General features: G+C 36.2%; 1 protein-coding gene across 4 annotated transcripts in view; it reads right to left on the reverse strand.

Moving 5' to 3' along the window:
* The window catches only part of LOC145982010 (uncharacterized), a 104,401-nt gene that overhangs the window by 48,364 nt on the left and 43,623 nt on the right, over window positions 1-12,414 (reverse strand). The gene's annotated exons all lie outside the window — the stretch shown is intronic.

Raw genomic sequence — 12,414 nt, forward strand, 5'->3', positions numbered from 1 at the left:
TTGGCTGACGTGGATCATCACGGATTAAAGCATTTTAATGGTATTCCTGAACATGGCCCCTTGGCCCACTGTTGCCCTTTGAAACGACAAAATCATTACCTTGACATGCTTTCCCAATGGAATTCTTTCCATGCAAGGAACAAGTGTTTCCAACCAACTCTGCTGTCACATGTTGGAAGTGTTAGTTTTTACCACTTAACACTCCACGTTCTTTAGACTACAAATAGAACTAACTTCCTTCAAATCTGAAAAACTAAAGGGCTATTCACAAGCACAACAATGCCATGCCAAATGACGAACATTAAACAATAAACAAACTCCTAACATTTCAGTGTTGCCACACCAAAAACAAACGCTAAAAACTTATGCATCAACCCAATACAACGCAATATGAACACTAACACCAAAGACATTATTTGCAGCATTAATTGTTACAATGTCATGATTAAATGTAGTCATCATGAAGTTTCCATTTTATAATGAAACCACCTCTCTCACACATCAACGGCAGGTGAACTGTGTTTTCATAGCTCATGACGCAACAGCCAATTTGTAAAGGGGCACTAAGATGACATCTCAACTTCTCATTGGTTCATCTGGAATTTATATCATCCGAGACAACATGTGCAGCTATGCAATTAAACCTCGATGTGTGTGCAAATACACTTAATCTATCAATGGACAGAAAAAGCTGACGTGTCCCAATCAAGATCATAATATTGGGATTTTATTCAAATTTGCAAACGCAATGAAACTCCACTACTGTTAAAAAAAAAAAAAAGACATTAAATTCATTAATGCACACACGCATTATAAACACAGTGTGAATACTTTTGTGTTGAATCTGTCATGTATGATAATTGTATAGCAATATAACACATGAAGAATAGGCAACACATTCAAGAAACAAGTTTCGCCATCGTGATGATTCTGGCAGACAGAACAGACACCAACTCAAAGAAAACATCTACAATTTAATTATGTAGACATCTCCTACTTTCGTGAAATTCATATTTGATCATAAATATGCAAGTTCAGAGTAATGTAAGGTATTTCTGTAGATTTAGGCACAAAAATTAATTTTACACGTTCTAGAGAATTCTACATCTTCTCTTCCTGTATTTTTATCATGAGTTACATGCTTTTAACTCATGTATTTCTGAGCAGCATCACTCACCCAAATGAAAATAACAGATTACGTCACCAATTCCAAAACTGAGAAAAAATATAGTTTTTCGAAAATATCTTACAGCAACAATGTATGAGGCACAAAAATTTGAAATCGCAGAACACACAGTACCTGCAAGAGATTCCAGTATTTTAATGAGTTGACAAAACAGGAAATTGTACTTTTGAAATACCTCTTCTCTCTCAAATTCAACTTTCTACTTTCATTTTCTCCAAGACGATTGCCCCTCCAAGTATAGAAATGAAAATTTTGTGACCATCTCAATTTTTTAAGTTTGCAATAACCTGTCTCTCCCTAGATGATAACATTATGCTTTGTCACGGCAGTATTCTGTGTTCATCGCACCCTTTCAGGTACTGCTACTGCACATGCTACCACACAGAATTAATACTATATAATTCTAATAAGGCACGTATGGTTGACACCAACTGCGAAATATGTACAGTCGAAATACAGGGGGTTAAAATACACAAGCACAGTGTATAATAACTATTTGCCTTTTATATTAATTAGTAGTAAAACATAGGGTTTAAAATTTTAAATTCCTTTACATTGTTTCAAATCTGATTGTGTATTTTTATATTGTCTATAAATGCCTATTTTGCATAACTGTGCCTAAGAATGATTTTTTGAGTGTAATTTTCGCTCATTCTTGCTTTCTTTTGCTCTCCATATAGTACACCGTAGAAGATAACCTCATTCGTTGAACGTTTCATCATCTTCATCAAACCACCATTCATCGTCACCGATGCAATTAGCCAAAAAATCAATAAAAAAAGAAAACCACAAAAGAAATTTCACTTCACAGCATATGTTAGATCATTTTTCTGGTAGTGCAAGTACCTATTTATCATGTTGGGTGCCTGTAAATCCACTTCCACTAAAAACAAACTTGAAATATGCATACATAACTCACTCAAAACTTTACAGATTTTACTTAGTTTGATTTTAGAACCTCCACTTCTCAAATTTCCGTTCATTATACTAAATCAAAAAACCTAAATGCACTTTCAAGTAGAACAAAATACATCGTCAGAATATATATAGTACTGAAGTCCATTACTATTAAATCCACATGCAATTAAACCACTAATCCTGTGAAATTGCATCTGTTCATTGACGAGACTTCACTAAGTGTATGCTTATTCACTTAGTGCTCTATTATTACCAAATTATTTTTGGTTGTTAACAACTTTTATTGTCATTGTACTGTAAAAAATATTTTAACATCTAGCTTCTGTAGCTTATTTTTTGCATTTATGAAGTTTTGCAGTATATTAGAAATCACCCAACCTTCCATAGCAATGCATGTTCTTTAAAGAAATGCATGCTACTTTTTAATAATTTTTGTTACAAAAAATTTGTATTAAACTAACTTTGAATAAAACTTGCACAAATTGTACACCATATTTTTTACACCAACTAAGTACTATATCTAAACTAACGTCAAAACAGAAACAGCTTCTCGAGCATTAATTTTGATAAAAATAAATACTGTTAGCTTATCGCAATATACCTGCCTCTTACCCCCTTACCAGTAACACTGTACAGGTTGAGCAAACATCTAATCTTGTACTCTGAAGAATGACTGTACCCATATTTATGGCCACATTCTGTAGTAATTTTACATGGCACCCCCAAAAATAAGTAAATTTACAATCTTTCTTAAATTATATTCATTGCTTTTCCTTTCCTTGCACTAGAATTGCTTCTACAGTGCAAATTTCATTGTATCCTGTGTGGAATGCAAGTAAATTGGGTTTCAATATTCATTATACTTAAAACTTAAATATAATTATATTGGACACTGAAGTATAATTATTATAAAATACAGATGTTTAAAAATTATTAAGCAGAGCTGCAATAAATTAGGTGTCATATAGACAAGAAATAATGTAGCTTCTCTTAAAATTTGTTATTTGATGGTGTTTATCATCAAAAAAACATATTTGGATTTGACTTCTGCTAAGAAGTCTCTTTAGAAAAGATTTTACAGACAAAAAAGAGCAATGAGGGGCCAGGAATAAGAAAATTTTCATGATTTTTCGTTTTTCTTCAAAACTTTTGAAATTAATCTCATATTCCTACAATTTGTTTGTTGCTTACTTCATCCCATTCAATGTTATCAAAATTTGATTAACTTGTCTCAGCAAAATCTACTGTATCCTTTGATGCTTGAATGGACAATGCTATGATTGAACTAATTTTTAAATTACATATAATTTTTCTATTGTGATACTTTGGCAGTCAGGTGGACATTGTTATCTGGATTACTTCAATATTTTTCAGAGAGCAATGTCCACTGTCTTTATAAGTTAAATAAACGATCACTTGTAAATACCAACTGCATTCATTTAATTTTTTAACATTAAAATATCTCCATCTTGTAGAAAGCAATACAATTTCAGGTAAAGAATGCAATTACTAATTTTGGGGAAAATGCTTGTTGAAATAAATATTTATTTCCAAAGTTTTTCATTTCCTGAATGCTTTTGCGTCCGTCACTTCATTTAAATGGATAATTCTACTCTCAATAATGCAAAATTAATGCCTTATAGAGGCATTCCACAAAAAGTGGCTCTGCTCCATTAAACAACATATGAATCAATCTGGAATAATTGTTTTTAATTGCATTAAGGTTTAATGTTTGGAAATGCATATAATTTGCTTATTTCACCAACAAAAATGAGTCTGTAGCCTATAAGCTTCATAGACAAATGAAGTCAAACTTCAAAGCGTCACACACACAACATATTTTTGTTAATAACGTTCATGCATTCAGGCTGTGTCATCAACACTCAAGTTTTTCTTGTATGTACGCATTGCTTGCATTGTAGAATTACTTTCCTGTAGTTTCACAAAGAAAAACTGTTTTCTTATGCTTGTAATAACCGTAAACTACAGGAAAATAATCACACTCAAGGTTGTTTTTGTTTTTTTCAGTTTCTTAGCAGGAAGCATGAATTCTATGAAACCAGTTCATTATGAATATTTGAATTCAATTGCATGTCTAGAACTTTACTTTCTGTGTGTGACTGCCACACATAAAGCTGGAATGCCCCTATACCTTTATTTTCGATTGGTGCAATTATGGGCCTGCTTCCTTAGTGCCCCCTTACAGTCTTTACTGCCCATAAATTTTTCATTTACTGCAATTACATTTTGATTATTGCAATTTATAATACAATGACAATCATTTACATGCTTCAATTTTCCTACATCGGATGTCAAATAATTAGGTCTCCATTACGAATAAAGAGAACTGCGAAAACTATATGTTACTTCTCTTTACGTTACTTTCTTACAGAATTTGATGTGAAAATTAACCCACACACATACAAACATTCAAAGAATGTAAAGAACTTTTTCTGCAAGCTATTATGAGGCTGAGATACTTGTCCCAATTATGTTAATATTCTCTTGCATTGCTTCCAACGCACAGTTCCTTCGCTGTGCATATCGGGCATAACCATCACGTAGTATCTTCCAACCATCTGACCTAGTCTTTGGTCTATGTGCAGACCCCAAAGCAGTTATTCCAAGTTTATAATCACAACCAACTGCTGGAACATTAAAAAGTGTTTTTGCCATCAACTTAAGGACATAATCCAAAATTAAAAAAGGACAACATCACTTCTGTTCCACTTTACATCCACCATGTGTTAAGAAAAATAGTCATTTACAGGATATAATGTGTTGTTCCGAAAACTGGTATGGTAGACCCATGATGCTACATCAACCTAATGTAATTATTAAAATTAATGTATCGTTAATGCAAAACAGTTGCACACATTTTGTTGCTCCGTAGAAACAGCCATATCTACAGCAACATGTTTCCAATTTTTATAGCAGTCCAATGCAATTATTATATGTTCAAGCTTGAAAAGTAATTTGCCTCCTTAGAATTGTCCTGACTCATAAGAATCTTTTTCATGTGACCAAGGACATTACGTGCATACTTTTTCAGTTATCCTGAGCATGTGTGCAAATGAAGATTATTTCCATAAATACATATTACTTACAATGTATGTCAAAAATTCCAAATTGTCAAGTAAAAATTCTGGCAGGAAATGTTTTTCTCTCCTTCAGGTATGTCCAGAATTTAGTAAAAATGTAATGCTTCCGACAGATTTCACTTTGCTTTTTACTAAAGAGCACAAAATAATACATTCTAAAACTTTCCTTCACACAATTTGACACCCAGAATATGAAGGGAATCTACCTTACTGTTTCTTTTATAACATTTGTAAATACGGAGAAACTAGTACTCACTTTTATCCGCGAAGCTGTTTTTTCTTCTTTTTCGATTAATTTCAGTGGCCACTGCCACCATCCTCGTTGGAACTTGCTGCGCTGTTGCTTGGCGTGCGTCTTTTGTTCGTAGTTCTCTGGTTGCCGTTAGGTGCGCTGTGCGTCTTGGTACGTCGTCTGCTATTTCCGGGCGATAACTGCTGCAGTAGTGGAATCCAAGTATGGTGCGCTTGCCCGCTATCGATGTTTAGTTCGTGCGGGAAGTGCATTATGGCGTGCGTTTCCTTGATTTTGGTGTCTATGAGCGTGTGGGCAGTGTGTTTGACTCGAACCTTTTGAATTTTATGGCTATTGTATTTGATATGTCTAGCAAGACCGGTAGTGGGTTGGGCTTTTTTCGCATCTGCTAGGTGCTGTTGGATTCTTTCATTGACAGATCTGATGGACCTGCCGATGTAATGAGCCTTGCACTCACACTCAGCATCATATACACCTGGGTTGTCAAGGGGGGAGAGGAAGTACCGTTTGTGCTTGTTCAGTTTGTCAGTTATTTTGGAGTTGGGTTTGTGCGCTACTTTGATGCCAAATGGGAGAAGGGCTTTGGCTATGCGGTTGGAAGTGGTGGGATGGTAGGGGAAGGCAAACCATTTATATTGGTCGCTGGGGGTTGGTTGTGGCTGGGTTGCTTGTGGATGGTTGATTGTGGTAGGTTAGGGTGTCTGACCTGTATTTCCGCCTTACTGCACCAAGTGGAGAGTTGTGATTCAGTGTAGCCATGCTTCAGGGCTATTTCTGTGATGGTGGCTATCTCCTCTCGTAGATCCTCTTCTTTGCCACAGTAGGAGAAGGCTCTTCGATAAAAGTTTAGCCACACATTGGCTTTTTGCTTAGGGGGATGGCTAGAGAGAGCATGTATGTACTGGTTGCCTGCATCCGGTTTTCTGTAGACGGTGGTTGTGAATTTGTTAAGTGCACGGCTGATGGTGATGTCCAGGAAGTTGATTTTACCAAGTTTTTCATGCTCTACGGTGAAGTTGAGCCTGGGGTGGATGCTATTTAGTTTGTTCACTAGGAGTTTGAGTTCTTCTGCCTTTTTATATACAACTATTGTGTCGTCCGCGTACCTTCCATATCGGATGTGTTGTAGTTCTGGAGTGTGGAGTATCTCTTTTTCAGCCAGGTGCATGACGATGTTGGCTAAAGGAGCATGCACCTGGCTGAAAAAGAGATACTCCACACTCCAGAACTACAACACATCCGATATGGAAGGTACGCGGACGACACAATAGTTGTATATAAAAAGGCAGAAGAACTCAACCTCCTAGTGAACAAACTAAATAGCATCCACCCCAGGCTCAACTTCACCGTAGAGCATGAAAAACTTGGTAAAATCAACTTCCTGGACATCACCATCAGCCGTGCACTTAACAAATTCACAACCACCGTCTACAGAAAACCGGATGCAGGCAACCAGTACATACATGCTCTCTCTAGCCATCCCCCTAAGCAAAAAGCCAATGTGTGGCTAAACTTTTATCGAAGAGCCTTCTCCTACTGTGGCAAAGAAGAGGATCTACGAGAGGAGATAGCCACCATCACAGAAATAGCCCTGAAGCATGGCTACACTGAATCACAACTCTCCACTTGGTGCAGTAAGGCGGAAATACAGGTCAGACACCCTAACCTACCACAATCAACCCATCCACAAGCAACCCAGCCACAACCAACCCCCAGCGACCAATATAAATGGTTTGCCTTCCCCTACCATCCCACCACTTCCAACCGCATAGCCAAAGCCCTTCTCCCATTTGGCATCAAAGTAGCGCACAAACCCAACTCCAAAATAACTGACAAACTGAACAAGCACAAACGGTACTTCCTCTCCCCCCTTGACAACCCAGGTGTATATGATGCTGAGTGTGAGTGCAAGGCTCATTACATCGGCAGGTCCATCAGATCTGTCAATGAAAGAATCCAACAGCACCTAGCAGATGCGAAAAAAGCCCAACCCACTACCGGTCTTGCTAGACATATCAAATACAATAGCCATAAAATTCAAAAGGTTCGAGTCAAACACACTGCCCACACGCTCATAGACACCAAAATCAAGGAAACGCACGCCATAATGCACTTCCCGCACGAACTAAACATCGATAGCGGGCAAGCGCACCATACTTGGATTCCACTACTGCAGCAGTTATCGCCCGGAAATAGCAGACGACGTACCAAGACGCACAGCGCACCTAACGGCAACCAGAGAACTACGAACAAAAGACGCACGCCAAGCAACAGCGCAGCAAGTTCCAACGAGGATGGTGGCAGTGGCCACTGAAATTAATCGAAAAAGAAGAAAAAACAGCTTCGCGGATAAAAGTGAGTACTAGTTTCTCCGTATTTATATACTACCGCGTCTCTCTTTTCCCAATCATGAATAACATTTGTTATTAAAAAAAGGAACAACTACAGCCACCTACCTGTTTTCTACAGAACTAAAATATGTACGAACACAAAATTATGAGGAATGTTGGAAGAAACTTGACAAAACTTCTCACAGGAAATGTCACCATATTTTTAAATCCAACGACAGCAACCTAAATAAAATAAGAAAGCACACATGAAGAAATTAAGTCGAATCATTGTTACCAGGAGTCGATGCTATGAACTCTAGTATGTCGAATATCTCATTTTCCCCTTCTTCTCTGATTGTGCAAGATGGAGTTCATTTTTGCTACAATGGATGAATTAGTTATCTCCAATAATCGTGGTGATCCACAAAGACTGTTGAATGTTTTTTTTTACTTCTCTTTTCCAAAAAAATTGTTGTTTTTCAGTAATAATTCCGAAGTTTATCTTGCCCATATTAACTGCTGACCATAATAGAATTTGTAAATGGATAATTATCTTTCCTCTGGTTACATTGTCATATAAACAAAATTCCATGACATGTACTTGATATGTTATCAAATGGTGATGAAAACGTTGCTTTTTAAATATTTTTTTTTTCCTGTTTTATTCTCTTAAAGCTTCAGCATTAACTCCTTTATGGATTGTTGCATGGAAGAAGCAACGGCTCCAAATATAAAACTTCCATCTCCTCGCTCAAAATCTTGACGACACGAACAGAAAAGGGGTGCGAAACTGTCGATTATTAGAATTGTGCATTTAATCTCTTGGCACTTACCTTGTTGGTCTTTAATGAATTTCTTTTAAAGGTTGTTTTTTTTTTATTTCAAAGCAGCATAAAAACTGAAGAGTGTTCATAGTAGTAGTACACCTCAGGTTGTAACTTTTTCTTATGGTATGCTTTAGTGTACGGGCAGCACAAGTTACTTTTAGTGTAAGCACGTGTCTGGTGTTCCCAACCTTTTCTGAAGCAGAACAAACTTTTCAATTGTTTCTACACAACTGATTTATTTGTTTTATTTTACTTCAGAGTTTCTGCCCCTTTGTTTCAAAACAAATAAAGAAAATTCCGCTTCCATAGTCATTGCAATGTAAGTTCGCCACTGTGTTCCCAGGTTTGTTTCGGCATAAGGAAAATAAGATACTAGAGACATTTCATTGCTTGATTCAGAATATGCTATAACAAGTGCCCTCTTGTATGTGTATTATATTTAGATTTTTTCTTATTTTACATTCCTTTTCTGCTGCTTGTGGCCGATTGCAACAATGAGAATAAACGACGATTAGATGTCGGTGGCACAATTGCGAGTAGAATGCTTGACACAACTAAATGGTGCTTTCCGAATTTAATCCCGTTAAATATGGAACTTTGCAAGCTTTGGTCCTTCAACAGATGCTAACGCAAACCGTGGACACTTATTAGCTGTCTTCAGATGCATGCTCCCGTCACCCCTTTCAATACTTTTCTTTCTACATATCTAAATGGGATAAGTTTTCAGCTCACGTAACAATGTGAATTCAGAAAGACATATGCTTGTTTCAGCTCAACCCAGCTCTCGAAGTAATATGCACATTATATGTACTCAGGGTGTCCAGTGCATGTTTTCCAATGTAACGTAGGAGTACCGTGCTGCAAACAAAATGAATGCTTCTAGTGTTGTGCCACTAGGATCTTACACGTAACACTTACCTTCTGATCTGTACCACAACACCGGAAGCACTATATAAGTGCATACTGAGCTTGCTTCTTACTTTCTTGCTGCTGAGACAACAGGGCTATTCCTTTGAGCATTGACTCATGTATGTTGAATTGTTACAGAGTCCACTTTATTCACAGATCGGCTAATCAAGACTGGACCTACAGCTTAAAGACTATGCCACTTCTCCACACTCATTATGTGGGGGGAAAATGTGGTATCATTACTCCCTCACAGCACCACGTAATTTTTTTAGTTTCATTTTTATCTCTCTGTAGATTAATCATGACAATGAATATGAATGACGATTAGATGAAAATGAAGAAGAAACTCACAAAGGAACATGCCCAGGCCAAGGCTTGAAAAAAGTACAGCCATAACTCCTCAACTTTCCATAAAGTACATTGCATTGCTTTTAAGAGCACCGCCAGCATCCTTTCATTGAATAAATGGTGAAATGCAAAGCTTGAAATGTATTTTCTGTGCAGAAAACTACACACATCTCACAATCTGCTAATCATATAGTTAAAAACATGAGATTTAAACATGTGCTCCTTTCTTCAAGCTTGTGCATAATTGAAGGTTTCCCGCTCAAATTTAATTTTCCACAAATTCATTCATACATGTTTCCTTACATGATCTGTACTTCACATTGACAGGTCTCTTGATGCACGAATATGTGGTTACAATACCTATTTTCATTGGCGATTTCATTTGTGGAGATAAATGCTTATGAATTGTAGATGTTTCTTCATGTTTTGCTGTTAATTTACCATATAAGGTTCTGAAGGAGCGCACAGCTGGTTTCACACCAATTTGCAAACATGTCCAGACTTCATCACTTATAAAAAGAAGAAAACTTTGCAGCAAATGCCATACTGACACTATCATATTCAAATACAACATGCTCTTCTGCTATTCACTTTAACAGTCTTGATTTATGTCCCCCATATTACTATTACCGATTCGATGCACTGTCTTTAAAATTTAGTTTTCCAGTGATGCAAGTAAGTGCATACGTTCATCTGCACCCATTATTTTGCATGACTACAAAGATGCTTGTGCATCCAGGAAAAATATTTTGAAGTAAAAAAACTAACATTGTCAGACATCTTTGCAGATTACTGTAAAGGTGCAAGGAGTAAATGTAGAGCTGCTCTTGCACATCAAACTACACCCCTGCCCTTTTTCTATGTAAATTGAAGAGTAATTTTGTCAGATATTAAGCATTTCCAAAATTCATGACATAGTTTATGGTGACTTTTCCATGGTATCAGTATTTCTCTTTCACTTACATACATATCTGAATTCATAATTTTGCATTTTAATTTCTTTTTTACATTAAATATGTTATGTTGATGTTACTTGTCATAGGTCCATAGTACTATGCATCATTGTGCACTACATATAATCTCTATTTGTTTGGAACATTGTCAATTTTCTTTAAAAGAAATGTTAGTATAGTAAACTAGCTACAATTCTATAATTTTGGACCAAATATCTCACATTCCTGCTGTCATAAATATACTTCCAGTTCAAACATTCTTACAGAAACAAAACAATTTTAACAGTTATTCCTCTCTACAGCATATTTCTCCATATTTCCATAGGCATGTGCACATTTATGCTCTTGCAGCAGACTTCAGTTTACATAAATTTCATTTCATTATGCACTGCTGTAATTAATTAATGGTTTTAATTCAGAAAACATGTCCCATCTTCAAGCAACTTTCTGAAACAGAATGAGTTTGCATCCGGTACATGTTTTGGTTTCCAGGACAACCTCTTGTTTGCTGTGGATAGTGAAAATATACATTCTTCTCCATTCTATCAACTTTTCACATTAGACACGTCAACAAAAACCTACTGAAGAGAGGTGTGCTCTACAATACCAAAACATTCTCAACATGTGTATCACAATGGATATTGATTCCTTTGCATACTGTTGTCACACAGCTGTTTCTACTACCCATACATGCTGTCTCATACTGAAGTGTATTGCAGGCACATTTCACTTAAGCATTTTTCTAATATTTTCCAGGATGCATTTTACCCCGACGATGGTCAAGCCTGCATTTTATGCTATTATGTACTAAAAATATAATAGTAGTAACAAACTGATGGTTCAATCACATTATTAATATGCTCTACAATCTAGCCACAGTATATTCTTCATTATTATCGTCATCATTGTTGTTAACACTAGTTTGGGACAGGAACGCATTCTTTGTCAAGATGACCATAGCATCAGTGTCCGGAAGTGTCTTAATTCCACTGAACCATGAGTTTTTATTGCATAATTTCTTGTATTCCTTCAAAGATAATGATTTCACATGATTTCAGTGATATTAAATGAATGCCACTAATATTTTTTAACAACTGCTGTATTAATGTTGATTTTTCTGAACCTAGACTTACTCTTGTGGCACACTCCCTCTCTTCTCATAATATTCTTCACAATATCAAAATTCATTAAATGGTTCATTCCTTGTGCATAACCATGTGGTTTTACTTTATCATCTGATGCATTCACTACTCATTTTCCATCACACAACATATATATTTGTAGCATTTACTAACGGACATATTTTGTCGACTTTACATAAAAGTATTACAGGGCTATATTATTACAGCCACCATTACATAACTGAAAATATATAATGGACATGTTTCATCACAGCATGACATTTTGATAACCTTGCATTATTTCTCTTGCTAACCGATGCATTTTACTCTCTTCTATTCGAGAATGCATTGCCTTCAGAATGTACAAATAGTACTTATGGCACATATTTATCCAAGTAACAGATTTACATAATGTAATAAGTGCCTTGCTGAATTTCCTTTCACGTTCCTTTTCTGCATGGGATTTAC

Source organism: Lepisma saccharinum, chromosome 30 (genome assembly GCF_977018435.1).
Source record: "Lepisma saccharinum chromosome 30, izLepSacc3.1, whole genome shotgun sequence".
NCBI classification, from domain to species: Eukaryota; Metazoa; Arthropoda; class Insecta; order Zygentoma; family Lepismatidae; genus Lepisma; species Lepisma saccharinum.